We start from the raw sequence: 16023 nt of genomic DNA, 5'->3' as shown, positions 1-16023 counted from the left end.
ATTAGTACAAACAAACAAACAACACTTGCAGTCATCGGTTTGTACAGTAAACATCACGAAGCTAAACTAAAGCAGCAAACTGCAGACTCACCTGTGAGGACGCGGTGGAGCATTTTATACATAACAGGTATCAGTAGATCAGAAGTAGAAAGGTGCAGACGAAAAATAATAATAATAATAAAAAATTTAAATTGCTCAACAGTAACCAAAAAAATCCACAACAGTTTCCCACAATTAGTCTGAAGTGCTTCACAAAAAAAAGCAACTGTAGCTATACATCCGTTTGTGAGTCACTCAGTCTGACTTAGTTGGTTTGTTGTGGGAAGTGAGTGAGAGAAGTAATCAAAGCAATAGAAACGTGAACAGTGCCAGTCACTTTAGTCATAAAGTGGGCAAAAAGCTGAAGCTGCAGCACAACAGTTAGTACCTGCACCACAGAGTTTTCTGTTTAGCGCACATAAACAGAAAATGTTAGGAAGAGTGGAAAGCGCTCCAATGGTGGCTGCATGTTCAAGTTGCAAAGGTACTGTTCATTTACAATCACATAAGAGGACGCCAATCGAACAGACTGTCTAACACTAACCTCGCTGGTCCGGATTTCTTTGTAGATGAACAATAGATGAATAGATCCCTTCTAAACCCGCAGCATATGGCATGAAAATCGTGTTGAATAGAGATAGTAATACTCTTTCTTTTGCATTATCTATTAACTATTTTTATTATCTATTCTAAACAGTATAAGTTTGCTAAGCACAAGTAGAGCCCCACTTTGGTCATTTTACTTGCAGAAAGGGTTAAAGCATTTCTCAGCCTTGAGGCAAAACTAAGTCCTAACTTAAATTACCAAGTGAACTTCTTGATTAAAAACATTTGGAAGTCTCTCAAAACAAGGCCATTTAAAACCCAGGCACACGGACACCTTTATGCTTCACTTCACAAGAGGTGTTTAAACACCCATATGTTCATTACACACTGTTTGCTTCACATCTAAGGTGAGAAACCCGCAACTGTTAGGTGGATTACCAACGGTGTCCTCCAGACACGCTAACGTACCTGAGAAAAAAAGCTGCTCACTTTCTCTGCTTCCAGCATTGCCACTCAAACAGTTGTCATCAGAAAACACCAACTCGGGTCCACTCAAATCAATCCACAAGGTAAAAACTGTTGGGTGACTCTTTTTATTTTAGCCTGACCTTGTTCAGAAAAACTGGGCCATTAGGGCTCGACTGTTAACTTGCTCACCACTACTACTCTCGTCACTCCATTTTCTCACCTACACTATTAATTTCTTCCTGTATGTGCTCGGATCCTTTCTCCTTCATTCCCTCCCACCCCTCAAATTCTCACTGTCTGCTGCTCAAGCCTTTTTCCCCCCTCAGGCGAGAATGTAGGCCATTGCTTTCTGTTTTAGCCACAGCAGCAGCTGAATACAGTACGCATGTATGTATGTATGTACGTACGTAGGTTTGTGCCTGTGTGTGTGTTGCCGCCTCACAATGACTCAGAGCGCCAGACTTCAGGGACAAACCACAGACTACACCAACAGCCCATCTGTTGCAGTTTTGCAGAAATGAAATCTCCTGCACGTCCCATTGCATAATTTGATAGATGATCTGAAACGTGCTCTGAAAAGAAGTTTATTTTATCCACAAGCTCTGTTGTGTAATAACAACAACCTGCATGGAGTATGTAAACCAAGGCTCTCATACTGCATGCTGAAACTTGACTGGAAATGTAGATGTCACACCTCAGTAAGCGATTAACGCCAACAATGCAGTACCTGAAATAAATAAACAAGAAACCTCAAGATGCGAACTGGAACTCTGCCAACAACATAATACCTTTTTATCCACTGCTGCTTTCTCGTATCAAATGGATATGTACACATTTCTTAAGCACACAAAAGCAAGAACTGAGAAAGAACTGAAGCGCTTTAATAGTTTTTTTTTACTGCAACTGGCCGCAGGGAGAAGAGTTTAATGTCATGCAGTTATGTTTTGGGATGAGGGTTATTCAACATAAACTGAAGTTATAAATCTTATGGGAATAAAAAAGTTCTGACCCCCAAGTATCCCATTTTTTTCTTTTTAGTTGCAGGTCATTAAAGTACACAAAGTTGTTCAGATTTGTTTTGTTTCCCTGTCAATTTTGAGCACTCATAGCTTCATAAATATTTACAGTTTTCAGAGATGAAAAACATTTAAGCAACCTGATCAAAGTTGTAGCCACTCCAAGTCACAATCTAAAGCTGGTTTAACGTCTGTGATGTAGAAGAACAGAAACAAGCATTAGTACCCTATAGGGGAGAGTTTTGAAAATCGATTTTCAGACTAAAATCGATTTTAGCTTGAATAAAGTAATATCGATTCATTAAAATCCTGAATCGATTTTTAAATATAAATATATTTTGCCATAAATGCCAGAATCTCGGGTTAAAGCTCAAAAACTATTTCAAGAACCAGTTAATCCTGATGCATTTATTGCAGTTAGTTTGTGAATATTAAGTTGAAAGTGCTTAAGCATAGAACAATATACTGGCCACCTCCTGTGCTAGCCCTCAGCCTCCTAGTAGACACAAATACATTATCAATTTGAAAATCGTACATCACCACATTCTCGGGCTATGGGATTCACAAGAATTTCATAAAACTTGACCAATAACCTTGAAGTCAAGGTCACTGAGAGTCAAACTCACATTTTAGTAAATACACCTATGGTGTCAATTTCAAACTCCTATGTTGCCTTGTTCTTGTGTCCACGCCGCCCACTCACCCGCCATCAGCCTTTTACGGCGGAGGAGGAAAAAGAGCACTTGTATGAAGGAGTGAATGACGCTTGTAGTAAGAAAGCGCTTTGTGTGCTCAAATGGCTCAAAAGTATATTATAAGTACCAGCCCATCTAGTTGAGTGAGAGCTCTCTGGAGGAAATCTAATCACTGTAAAGAAAAAGGATGTGCTTGATTTGAAACAAACAAAAAAAGCAAGCTTTGTAGCAAAAATGAACGCAAAAGCCTGTAATGATTCAATTGCATTGGTAGTGTGCTGTTTATCGCTGACGACTCGCAAGCTTCCTGGTCAGTTAGGGTCTTTCTGTGTATGCGTGGGTTTCCGTGTATTCTGGCGTCCTCTCATAGTCCAAAAACATAAACGTTGGGTTAATCTGTGACTCTAAATTAGTCGGGGATATGAAGGAGATAAAGGGTTTAAAGATACCCTGTAGTAGCAGTGACTTCCAAGTTTATCTTTTAACTGTGTGACTTAGTGAGGTGACTAAACAAGTCATCACAGAACTACACTGGCCTCCCATTCGCTACAGTGTAGTTGTGTGATGACTTATTTAGTCACCGCACTAAGTCACACAGTTAAAAGATAAACTGGTTATAGAAAACTAACCAGTACAATCTACAGCAAGATTTTACTGGTTACTTTTAAATTGCTCTACTTTGACCAGGAGTCTATATAAAGCTTTTGGGGTTCTGTGAAGGCACAGTCGTACTTTGATGAAATGCAAACGTCCCATTCTCACAATGAAAATGCTGTCAGAAATAACTGATGTTGGCAGCTACAGTGGCAAGCTGGTTTAATATCGTGTTATTAAATTATCATGTATGTCATGGGTGTGTTGGCATTTGGTAATTAGCTCTAACCACAAAGCACAGTGGTTGATGGGAATGCCACTACAGTTAAATTAAAAAAATGCAATTCAATGATGGAGCTAGACAGAGGATGTTATTACAATGCCTCCTCAGGAAGACATGAACACCTTCACTAAAAATCCAGCAGCCCACTACCACCTGGGTCTGTCTTAACTGCTGCATGCACCTACAGACATTTGCTGTACTTTAAAAATACATGTAGAAAAACTACAATACTGAGTTTTGCTTTACTAAAAGATGTCCGGGTGCCTCATAGCAAGAAGGTCCTTGGTTTTAACCCAGCCTGAGGCCTTTCAGTTTAAGGGAGTTTGCATGTTCTCCCCTGTGACTGTGTGGGTTCTCTGAGTACTCTGGCTTCCTCCCACAATTCAAAGACATGCATGGGGTTAGGTTAGTTGGTGATTCTAAATTAGCCATTGGCGTGGTTGTCTGTCTGTGTATTAGTCCAGATTGGTGACCTGTTTAGCGTGTACCCTGCCCCTTGCACCATCACAGCTGGGATCGACTCCAGCCCCAACGTGACCCTGAATCAAATCTATTACATAAATCTTACAGAAAAGGAAATGGACAGATGGAAAACATGAAATTTACTCTACTACTTAACATAGGTTCAGTAAATTAATATTTTTGTTTGTAATTAATTCTCACTTTTATTAGTGTTAGGAACGTTAGGAAAGTTTTCCCAGTTCGCCCAAGTCTCTTCCTGACAGCAAGGAATAGTTTATTAACTAAACACTGGTATCAGATTGACACTCTGACAGGTACTCAAAGCCAAGGCATCCATACTGAATAGGAACAGGAGTGTACCTAATTAAATGTCAGTACTCTCTGTCTGATTTTATGTTAAACACAAAGACAGACAAAGTAAAGAAGACTGAACTGAATCATCCATTAAACTACACATTATTCATCAAAGCAGCTAAATATGGTTTATGTGCAAATTTTATGGAAATGCACAAACAAGATTCAGTCAGAGACTTCTGTTCCAATCTGCAGCTTTATGACACCACTAAACACTGACTAATGTACACGCTGAGCCATGAGATCAGTGTGGCAGTCAGGTGACCCTCACTGATCTCTCTCAACAGAGCCCAATCATCATCAGGCATCTTTTTCTATGTGACCCAAAGTGAAAGCACACTGTTGCATTTTCTCAGGTTGGCTGCAGGTATCCTGGGGGCTTCAAAACAAACAGCATTAATTAGAGGAAGAAAGCTGTGACAGTGGCAAGCAGGCTGCAGCACTGCTGAGTGCTAAAATGGCTGCTTGCTCTCCATACAGACGCAGAGCTGAGTGTGGAGGAGGAGGAGGAGGGATCCCACTCCCAACAATATGCCTCAAACGTAGCTCATCCTTAGGTAGGCTTCATTGCTTGTGCCATAACGTAATAATGGAACTGGACAGAAAAACAGTATTAAATGCATATGATTATCCTCTTGTAAAATCAGATGCTTACACATCTACAGTTTACATTAATTCTCTCTTTCAAATGTAAATACTGAGCTTTGGTATATTACCGCACGGCAGAGATCTAATAATTGTGTTTGTCCATGTTTTATTTAGTTTTCATGTATTCTTTTCAGCTGAGTTCCAGTTCGCTTCTTTGGATGAGTTTTCTACTCTCAGTGCATGTGTAGAGCAGGGCGAGATGACCAAAAATATTTATCACGATATACATTTGAAATTTTGCGATAACGATATAACTGACAATATAATTGACACTAGACAAAATACTTTACAACTCCTCAACTTTATTAGTGCAAAAAACAAAACAAAAAAACATCAACGTATTTTCACTTAAACAAGCAGCTTTTTTTATGTGCATTAAAGTTATATAAAAATGTAACAGTGCAAATGCAAATTCCTTGCTGACAGTTTAACCAAAAGGCATTTCCAGTGGAAACCGGCCGACATATCCTCAGCATAACCATGTATAATATCCACAAAACTTAAAAAGAGGTTATACACACACACAATACGGTAATATTATGTTGAAGCGCAGTACGTATCACTCCGCGAGGCTCCTGCCTACGGTAGCCGTAATGCTCCGACAATCTATCAAGCGGTGCGGCTTCGTAGCTTAGCAAAGTCGTACTGAAACATTTGACAGATTTTCGAGCGCCGTGTACGACATAAAATCGTTTCGAGGTCAGTAAACACAACCAGAATTCATACATAAGGCACACGGGATTATAAGGGGCACTGTCGACTTTCAGAAAAATCAAAGGATTGATTTTAAGTGCCGTATTTTCCAAAAACACACGGTAATAACGACGGCCCGCTAGCATGCTCTATCAAAAGTAGTGCTTTGTTGTGTGTCTGACGGACGAAAGCGAAACCAGTTCCACCCCAGTGAAGTTGCAGCATTTTTACAAACCAGTTCTGGTTCATCCGTTTCATTCAATGATCCACTTTCGCTCTTCTCATTCTGCATCAACGCCATGTGTGTATGTAAACAAAGGCACTGCGCATGCGCGTTTTACCCATATTCTATTGCCATATTTCATTTTCTTATCGTTGCCCAACATTACACCGGTATTACCGTGAACGGTATGATATAGCCCAGCTCCATGCATGTGTTTATTAGTTTCAGTTTATTTTAATTAACAGAATATGGAGTGTATGTGTAGACCAGATTTAAGAAGTTCAGACCAGCTAATACAATACAACTGCATGACTCAGTATCAATAAACACATGCACTCATGAACACATAGGCAAAATACGCCCCCATGGACCATTTCAACCTGATCCCTGACACTCTGAAAGTAAAACAAAGCAACCCTCACAAAAGTCAACAAATTGCAGTATTATGATAATAAATCTCCAGTCAAATAGCTCAAAACTGCAAACAAACATTTTCTCTTATGAACTACCTTACAGAATTCAGGGCATTTGTACTTTGTATTTTAACATCTGACCTGATGCCATGCTTTGAGAGAAGCATGTCACCTGGCTCAAACAGGCTCTCCTCCACACCGTTCACATTAAGTGCTTTAAAAACCCCAACATAGCTAGATTTTCCCATTTAAATGCAGCTAGCCAAACAGCCACTTACTGCTACAGAGACAGACAGAACAGTGGACAGTATATCCTCGAGTACTTAACATAAAACTCATTGTTGCAGTCTGGGGCAGGACAAATGTGATCCCCTTAAACTGATTTTTAATTTTAGTGTCGTTATTTTCCTCTTCAGTATCAATGATGTCTCTAGGTAGCTATAATAAACTAATCTAAGTCTATTAGCTGCAACCAACCAAGCACATGACACATGTTCCATACTGACAGAAGATGGCACAAAACATGTTTTTAAAACGTTAGCTTTTAGCACTTATTTCTTAAATCCCTCTTCACAGACAGAGTTACATCTCTTTCAGTTTTTAAGAGCAGAGCTCAATGGTGTAAATTAGCCTTTATATGTATAGCGTTTCATGTCCCCTATAAAGGTGTGGATGACTGGGCTGTTTATCTAATGGGGAGGAAAATCCATAGACTTCTGTTAAGCAAGTAACTCTCATCGATTGCCTTTACTGTACGTTTACTGTATGACCAACTGAGCTTATATGTCACCAAAAAGAGGTTCTCTTTAAACCAGGAAAAACAGTGCTTATTATCTATATCTTTTCTATGCCTCTAAGCTGTAAACAAAGTCTATCCATTATTTAAATATTAGTTTTGATGTTTTTTGTTTGTTTTTCTTAAACGCTGCAAAACAATAATAGTGAAATTCGCTACTTCCAGTCTCGTTTTGTTTTGACAATCTTGTTGGGCTTAATGTGCTGCCATGCTGGTGCCACACTCACAGACCTCGAGCTGAATAACTGAGGCCTACGCTGAACTCTGTATACTCATCTGGGCTACATCTCAGTCAAATGAAGCCCAGTTACAATGCTTTCACTTAGAACAAGACAAAGTCTGCAGCAGCAATACTACACGTACTACACAAACAGATTAGCAGCTATCACTGAGCACACTCAAGCAAAAACAAAGCAGTCAATTGCTCCATGCATGATAAGAAAAATCTAATGATTTAACACAATAAAGGAGTTTTTTTTTCCCCTAAAAATACCTGCAAAAGCTTACAAAGATATTATTTTAGGATTTGGAGAAAAGTAATCTGACAAATACACCTTGGTAAGCAAAAGATCTCAGGCTACAAGAAAAAAACGGCTTAATTCTTAAAGCCTATGCATAATAAGCTGTTGAGTCACCGCAGCTGCTTTGCATTTTCTTGCATTTTGTGTCTGAACACAGTCAACTGGAAAACTTTAACTTGTTAACTTGGGATCTATGGAAATATCCATTGCCTCTCCTGCATGTAAAACAGATTTACACTCAAGGAGCAAAGCCCAATCCAGCCCTCTTATCACAGACTTCTGTTTACATATCAAAGACAGAACTCTTAAGGCACAATTTAGATGACTGTTTAAACACCATTTGTCAGTTACCATTGCAATAAAAGGTCAAATTTCAAAGTGCTCAAATAGAATTTATGAGCAGCCTATTGTAATCCTAATATTTAAGGTAATCAGTAAATGATCAGCAACATCAGCTTAGCCTTAAGGTTTATTCACCGTAAGAATATCCATTTGAAAATAAATAACTATCAAACAAGCTGCCTTCAGTTTTTTACTAGGGGTGTTAACAACATCCAAACAAATTAAACACGATATAAATGCAGCATCATATCACAGCTCCCCGTGTGAAACTGTGAATGCCTGGAAATGCGTGAAACTTTGGTGAAAATTGGAATAATCAGAGACAATTCTGGGAACAAGTTTAGTGGAAATACATCACAATAATTAACTGTTTGTATTTTGATCATAATTAAATTTCAAGCAAGTGCGAAGCTGTGCCCATGAAGACAAACCTGCAGCATCCCAAGGATCAGTTTGAATTAGAGTTCAACGTACAGCTGACCCCTCGTAGAATATATCAACTTGGCAGTATTTCCCCCCATTAAGCATATTATGTTTGAAGCTACTTAAAATCTATATTTTTAGCTGAAATGTTTTTGCTTTGTAGTCAAGTGTATGGAAGTCAAAGACTGCCAATTCAGTTTCCAAATGCGCACCTCTGTTCACAATGGCACTAAAGGCACAACCATTCAACAAAACCCCCCAAAAAATAACAGAAAAAAGGACAAATATGGTGAATTTAGTCTATTCTGTTAAACTGAAGCCTAATACGTGCTTTGTCTGTATGAGCAGCATGCAAAATTACCATCCACTATCCCTAAGTATTTTCCAATGTTTCAAACAGCCTTATGGAGAGGATAAGCGAGAAGTGCCATTCCCATTATCATTCCAATCCCATTAATTAATAAGTACAGAAACTGGCTTCAGCTCAGCTGGAGGCACAGCAGGGATCATCTTGCAAGGAGTATAAGGAGCTAAATAGGTAAACTAATCATTTACACGTGCTTCTAGAAAAAAAACCCCACAGAGTATTGATAATGTGTCCAAACCAAAATAAAACAACACTTATGACCTTTGTTTTTCCCCGAAAAACACTAGAATTGATTATATGCATGATGACTGGTCAGTTAAGGATTTACGACAGGACACACTCCTTCAATGGCACCACTTTCCAAACAATAACTAAAAGCCAGAATTAGTTAAAGGCAGTTAAACTACAACAGACCATGTGCATATAGAAAGCAGCTGGTTGAAGGGGAAATTCTCTGCTTCTCACTTCATGTGTGAAACCAAAATACTGGATGCCGTAAAGCAGCTCATGGTGTTGTGACATCCCTAGTATTTAAGAAAAGTATTTCACAAAAAATGTTTGCTTCATTAAATTTACATTTTTTGGGCTACAGCTCCATAGGACCCTATTCATCCTCATGATCTCACAAGAGCTCCACATGAAACCGAACTCCAAAGAGTTTAAGTTCTCAGCCTTGTGCCACATAATATTGGGTTAAGCTGTACTCTGAAGTGGAATTATAGTGCATGTCTATTTGCATGTTGTAACAATAAGCACAGGTAAGACGCTGACTGGCGAAAAAGTTGACGGAGTTTACAATGAAGGGGAAGAACAACATCAATGATTTAAAACTACATATGAAAAGCACATCAAACAGCTGAAGAAAACAGTTTTCACTGCTAGTCTTTTGACTTAAACACTTGGTTTAACACAAATACATGCAAGAGTAACCTAAATTATTGGCTGTTACACACATTTTTGAAACTGCACCTGATGACACCACACAGCTATAACCGACATTATAGACACTTTGAGGTTCTGCACAAGATTCAAGGCACAAGTTACAGGTAAACAAAGGAGAACCACTCAGGCTTCAGTGCACATTTAGTTAAACTTTTCAAGTACTGGCACATGTTTCAGGCAATCAAAATGAATGAGAAGTCGATCAAGCATAGAAATAAGCATAACAAGCATTGAAAGTATAAATATGGGACCATCCACAGGTTAGTGAAATCCTATGATGAATGGCATGTCGACACGTTGATGTTTTGAAACCTGACATGAACAGCAAGGGGCGGATATGACTGTCATGCACTCACCACTGAGAATACAATCCTATTTTCTGACTCTTTATTTGACTATAAAGTATAAAATTAACTTATTTCAGTCAATATGAAACAAGCAACTGAACCAAGGAAGTTTACCAGTAAAGTGCTTACTGAGGTCACAGAGCAAGGGAACTCAAGGCATTTAAACTTCTATATAAACATTAACATTTATAAGTAATTTGGAAACCAGTCACTCCCCTGTTGAAACCTTGAAACCTGACACTGGCACAAGCCAGTGTACTCCTACTGCTGGTCCCAAGGCCAGATTAATGAGGAGGAATATATCAGGAAAAGCCTCTGGTGTAAAATTATTTCTCAATTAAACACATGGACCATCAAGAATAAGATTGTCATGACGGATCGGTTGGGTCCCAGGGTTAACAACAACCACCTCCGGTGCTGTTGGCCAACACAGTGCCAGTGAAAACTGTGCTGCTGTTGGCTAAAAACAAAGGGAGAATAGAGGGGGAAGGCATGTTAGGAGGCAGCGAGAGAGAAGGAAAAGCAGGAGTGTGGAAGTAAGAGTAGGGACTGTATCAGTCACAGTCCTTACACTGTCTGATATGATGGATAGCAGGAAAGTAGGAATATTGTGCATGTAGTAGACCAGGTCAATCGGAAGCAAACTGTTCTACCACAGTGTAGACAGAGTTTTGGACAAGTGCAAAGAGAAGATTCATAGATGTACAGAAGGAGGACATGCAGATATATGGCAGACAAGAAAAGAAGTCATCCCCTGTAGGTCATCGGAAAGAACGCAAGCTAAATAATGAGAAAAAGTTTCCTCATGTTCAGTCACACAAATTTGCACATTTGCTCATGTCTGCAGCACGTATACCTTCCACAGTCACCCCTGAAAACAGAGCAATAGCTGCGTTATAATTGAAAATTATTATAGTTTACCTAACAGGGTAGTTCACAGTACCACATTTCATTTGGCACAACTTTAAACAGGCTGCTTTTCCTGACACAATCCATTTGTGTCCACAGCTGGAATTCAACCACCAACCTCTGTTTGCAAAGCAAATGTGTAAACAGAGATCAAGTATAAGGCAAAAATGATCGACTCCACCACCAACCCTCTTCCTACAGCCTTCATATTGGACTTATTCCCTCTAGAAAACGTGGATTTCGTGTGAACTGACTTGACACGAGTCCAAGGAAAGTTCATAGCCAAAAACAAAAATCAGTAGATTAAAGGGCTGTGACTATTTCACGACCTGCCGTGACAGGCAGACATGTTTATATTGTCCATGCTAACACGCAGCTAGCCTGGCTAAGTGCTGCTGCTATGACAATGGTTACCGCCAAATGTCGGACACGCCCACCATCAAAGCCTGTAAGCCACGCTGATTTGTGAATCCGGTCCGAATGAACCATAGCGACACCTTGAGGCCGGCTCTACCATATTACATAAGACCTGCCTGATCTCGTTTCTTTGCAGGTGGCGGGGGAGTGAAGAAGGAGGAGGAGGGGAAAAGGAGTGAAAGAAAAAGCTCCGCGGAGCCTTGCACGTTATAAATCCCGCTGGAGAAGATGGTGTCTGTGAAATTTAGTAACGTTATGTGGAAAAACCAAAAATGAGTCAGGCAAGTTTGGAGGCCCTGAGCGCACCCTGCGCTGCTGCAGCCACTTGAGTCAGGGTTTGTAGGGATGACATGTCATGCATTCACGGCGATGCTTACCTGTTCAGCCGTCCGTTCAGCTTGCAAACACTGAGACCTTGCTTCACGCTGGCTGATTAATTCCCAGGCAAACAAAAGAGTCAGTTTAGACTGTGTGCAAAGCAAGCCAGTTAGCTAACTTGGCTGACCAGCTTAACTTGCAGCTTGCTGGCGACCAGGATGGTCAGATGTCTGACTTTTTTATCCACTCTCACTTTGCACAGATAAATCTGCGCTCAACTGTGGCCACCATGTTATAAACACACTCAGGTTAAGATGGGTGACCGGGGGAGTTGTATGTTAGCTGGCTCGCTATCAATTTAACGTCAGCTTATGTTGACAAACAAGCCTGCGTGCTTAAAATCACACACACACCACTCGGAGCCAGCTAACGCCAGGTTGCTAGCACGGTTAGCTTAGCCAGCTAAGTAGCTCCGCTAAATCCAAACCTCGCTCCGAAAATCCGCTCACCTCGCGTGCGACTTGTGTCCCGTCGGCAGCAGCAAACCGTAAGTAACTCCGAGAACCACTTGCGAAAGGTTTCTGCGTTTCAATGACGGCGCACTTGCTTTTGCTAGCCCGAGTTATCGCTTTGGTCTCTGCTCTCCGCCATTTCCAATCGCTCAACACAAACAAACAGGGCTGCTCGTGCGCGCGGAGCGTCGAGGCGCGCTCACGCCGAGGGCAGCGGGCAGAAGCTTCCACAGTGCTGACAGAGGGGAGACCCGACTGTTGATTACATGTGATTAATGTGTCGCATGTGTCAGGGTGAATGTGCAGACATACAGCGTGTATTTAGCCACACCGCACAGAGTGACTGGAGGAGGGTGAGCACTGATGCTTTCTGGAAACTATTAGCCCTCCTAAATCCAGATGCCGTACACGCACTGTGCAAAATCCCTGATGTGTCATATATCTCGCCGGGGCGTTTTCAAGAAAACATGGTTTGGGAAGGGCAGGTAGAAAACATTGGGTCTCCTACAGAAAGCTGCACCAAGGCGAGAGAGTTCAAGCGTCATGGGATCTGGGAGTCACAAGTGATGGAAAGCTGGAGTGTGAGATAGATCTGCAGACTGGTACATGTCAGGATTCTCAAGCAGTCATCATGGCAAAGAGATGAGTCGGATCTGAAGTTGGCCTTTGCTCCAGCTGTCACCTTTGGTCACACCTTTGGTCCAGCTCTGGCTCGATGGACTGACTGATGGATATCATTGATTTTCAGGTTCATGTGCAGCTCTGTGCTGTGTTTACAGAAAGTATTACATTAAATACTTTGTACTTACACCAGTATAACTCTCCAGGTTAAGGAGGTGACCACTATGCTGCAAGCTGGGAATTTTGCCCTTCCTCCGCTCTCTTCCACCTTTCCTGATAACTTCCTGATAACTCTCAAAGGTGAAAAAGAAATTGGTGAAACTCATCAAAATGTACTTAAAGTTTAACAGTCTTTATTCAAATTCATACATGCAATTTTAGTGAATCCTATATTTTGATTTATCAGTATGTACGTCACTCTAATTGTTTTGAAATTAATTATGAATTTCTTATATACCAATATATGGTTTTATTTTAATAATATAACTTCACCAATTCAGTGTATTAGTGGAGTTATACAATTTGAAAAATAATAGGTAACTAAAGTTGGTATGCACGGTATACAGTACCAAGAACCATATCTGCATCCAAAATCGGGTGTAGTTGAAGTAGAAAGGTGTCGAATTACTTAAAATACAGGTACATTAAAACTGTACTCAACAGTTTTACTCATAAAGCACCGTTTCACCAAAAGAGAAAGTAATCTGAAGGTGTTTTATACTGTACAGAGAAAGACCCAATGAACAGACAGTCCCCTGAGCAAGCATTTGGCGATGATGGGAGGAAGAAAAAAAAATCTGCAAACAGATTTACTATAAAAAAATATCAGATTTAGAAAAGAATAAATAAATAAATTAGGCAGTTAAATTTATCAGAAGAAAAAAATTGACAGTATTTTTCACACATTTACAGGGAAAAAAACAGGTAAATTTATGAAAAAATGGCAAATTTAAGAGAAAAATCAGGTCAATTTCTTAAAAAAAATTACCAAAAGAAATACTGAGATAAAAGCTGACAGTCAAGAAGAAATAAACACTATGTGACAAAAACCTCTCAAATATATAAAGGAAAAGTTAGAAAACAGCATTTTAGTGAAGGAGCCATACAAAGTTAATCACTTATTTGAGCTCCACTAATCAATAACTGATCGTAAATGCTGCTAGAAAACAGCAACACGTTTTCTTTGTTATCATTGAGCTTATCAGCAAACTGCATTTCCAATCTGGACTCCACTGGTCACTAAAAGTGCAACAGGAACACAACACACTGCTTACACATTCAGTAATATGTATGGGTCGATGCCACCCCAGACCCCCCTTCAGCACCGCTTCTGTTTCTGGTTCATTTGAATTCATTTGAACACAGTTGCCCAACAAGTGAAAAATCACTGTAAGCATCTGCAGAAGCAGATCTGATTTGTCCTTTTGATTCTTTACGGCATCTTTAACTTAATTTTATATAAAGGCTGATCATTATTTTGCTTTCGTTTCCCCTCACATGAAAACACTGTCACAGAGACATGAACGGACTTTGCTCTGTCAGAGTTCGCAGTTCATCTTCTGCTGTTTTCTGGCAAGTTTTGGAAACCACTGAGGCCAAATTTATAAATATAGCATATCTCCTCATCTCTATAAACTAACGCAGCAGCACAACACTCATCTGTTAAGTGTGCCTGTCAGCCTGCCGCTCCTTTGAACTCTGGATGTTATGATAAAATTACAGTAGTGTGTTTAAGGCAGCATATTCTGGGAAATACACTGAAGTAATTACATTGTGTGTAATATGTTGATTGGTCACTCGCATTCTTCAGAGTGCTTTTACTTCAGAGTTCAAGGTTATGAGTCATGAAAGCAGGCGTTTGGACATGTGGAGTTCTAAACGTGGGATTTATTGTTGTTTATCTGTCTTTTATTGCCTTTTTCAAATTTAATAATGCCTGTTAAATGCCTCTTTACAGCGTGCCTGAAAGTAGTGGTGAAATCTGAAGATGAGTCATGCCTGGATTAAAACCATTTTTGTTGTGCATTTACAGCCCAAGTTTACAATGTAAATGATCTACAGTTAATTTACTACTGCTGTGCTCGCAGTCGGCTCGATTCCAAGTTATTCTTCTTTTTTTTTAACGTCACGGCTGAGATCCCTGTTAGTAAAGAAAACAGGTTCCTAAAATATCCAGTGTCAAGCTTGACAGCCTCTCAGTGAAGCGTAAATAAAAACAACTGACAGTGCGGCGCTAGCATGAATTATTTCTGAGTCTTTTTGGATAAAACTGCACGCAGAGAGAAAGCGTATGTTTATGAACATCACAAACATCTGAAGTTTGTGTTAACACAACAGCAAAATGAGCAGCTGAGACGCTCTACAGCCAACTTTTGGTTTCTCTCAGACCTCTAGTTTATTGTCAGAGTGACTCAGTTAAGAGATATTGTGATCTTCTGACCATTTCTACGTGTACTTTATGAGTGAAAACGCTACGTTTGAACTGTACATTGTGTAGAGTATAGGGTCAGAGGAGGACGGTTAGCTGTAGCTATTAACTGTCCTGCAGCTGATCAGTTTCTGCATTGCCTGTATCAGATAAAAATATTTTAATTACTTTTTTAAAATGTTCATTTTCTAATGATGTTCTATTGATGTTATTACGGGGATGTTATTAGGTCCATCGTCTACTTCTGCAGGTTGGAAAAACAGTAAACAGACGTGGGATAAGAAACAGGAGCGTATTCAAAATGAGAAATTACTTGATGTAAATATAATTTTTATTACATTTTAATTTCTGCAGTTTTCAGGTGAGGAGTCTACAGTGTCCAAGGCTCAAGTGTGTTCTTTGTCTCTTTTGTCATTCATGAGGTTTTGCTCTTATTCGTCACCAGAGATGGGCAGTAACACGTAATCTGATTACTTTTTTTGAAGTAACGAGTAAAGTAATTGGATTACTGTTACTTTCCTGTAAGCACGCTGTGTTACTGCGTTACTAAACCGTGATTTTGTTTGCGAGAGTGTCTCAAATGATGTATGAGTGTGCGACGTCCGTGGCAGCAACAGACACCTGTGCAGATCAACGATGCATAATA

The 16023-nt window shown here is 39.9% G+C and overlaps 1 protein-coding gene across 3 annotated transcripts in view; it reads right to left on the bottom strand.

Annotated features, from left to right (window-relative positions):
* ncoa1 (nuclear receptor coactivator 1) overlaps positions 1–12475 on the bottom strand; it is a 73384-nt gene extending 60909 nt beyond the window's left edge. For 2 of the 3 annotated variants that reach the window (XM_087852148.1, XM_087852150.1), the window contains exon 1: positions 12326–12475. The gene's annotated coding sequence lies outside the window, so the exon portion shown is untranslated. Of the gene's footprint in view, positions 1–11875 lie in introns of all 3 variants that reach the window. The other variant, XM_087852149.1, reaches the window with a different exon arrangement.
* Positions 12476–16023: the final 3548 nt, after the last annotated feature.

The sequence above is a fragment of the Neolamprologus brichardi genome, chromosome 15, assembly GCF_056152115.1.
Source record: "Neolamprologus brichardi isolate AB-2024 chromosome 15, ASM5615211v1, whole genome shotgun sequence".
NCBI classification, from domain to species: domain Eukaryota; kingdom Metazoa; phylum Chordata; class Actinopteri; order Cichliformes; family Cichlidae; genus Neolamprologus; species Neolamprologus brichardi.
Note: the sequence above shows the minus strand (reverse complement) of the source record. Positions and strands in the feature narration are given on the sequence as shown.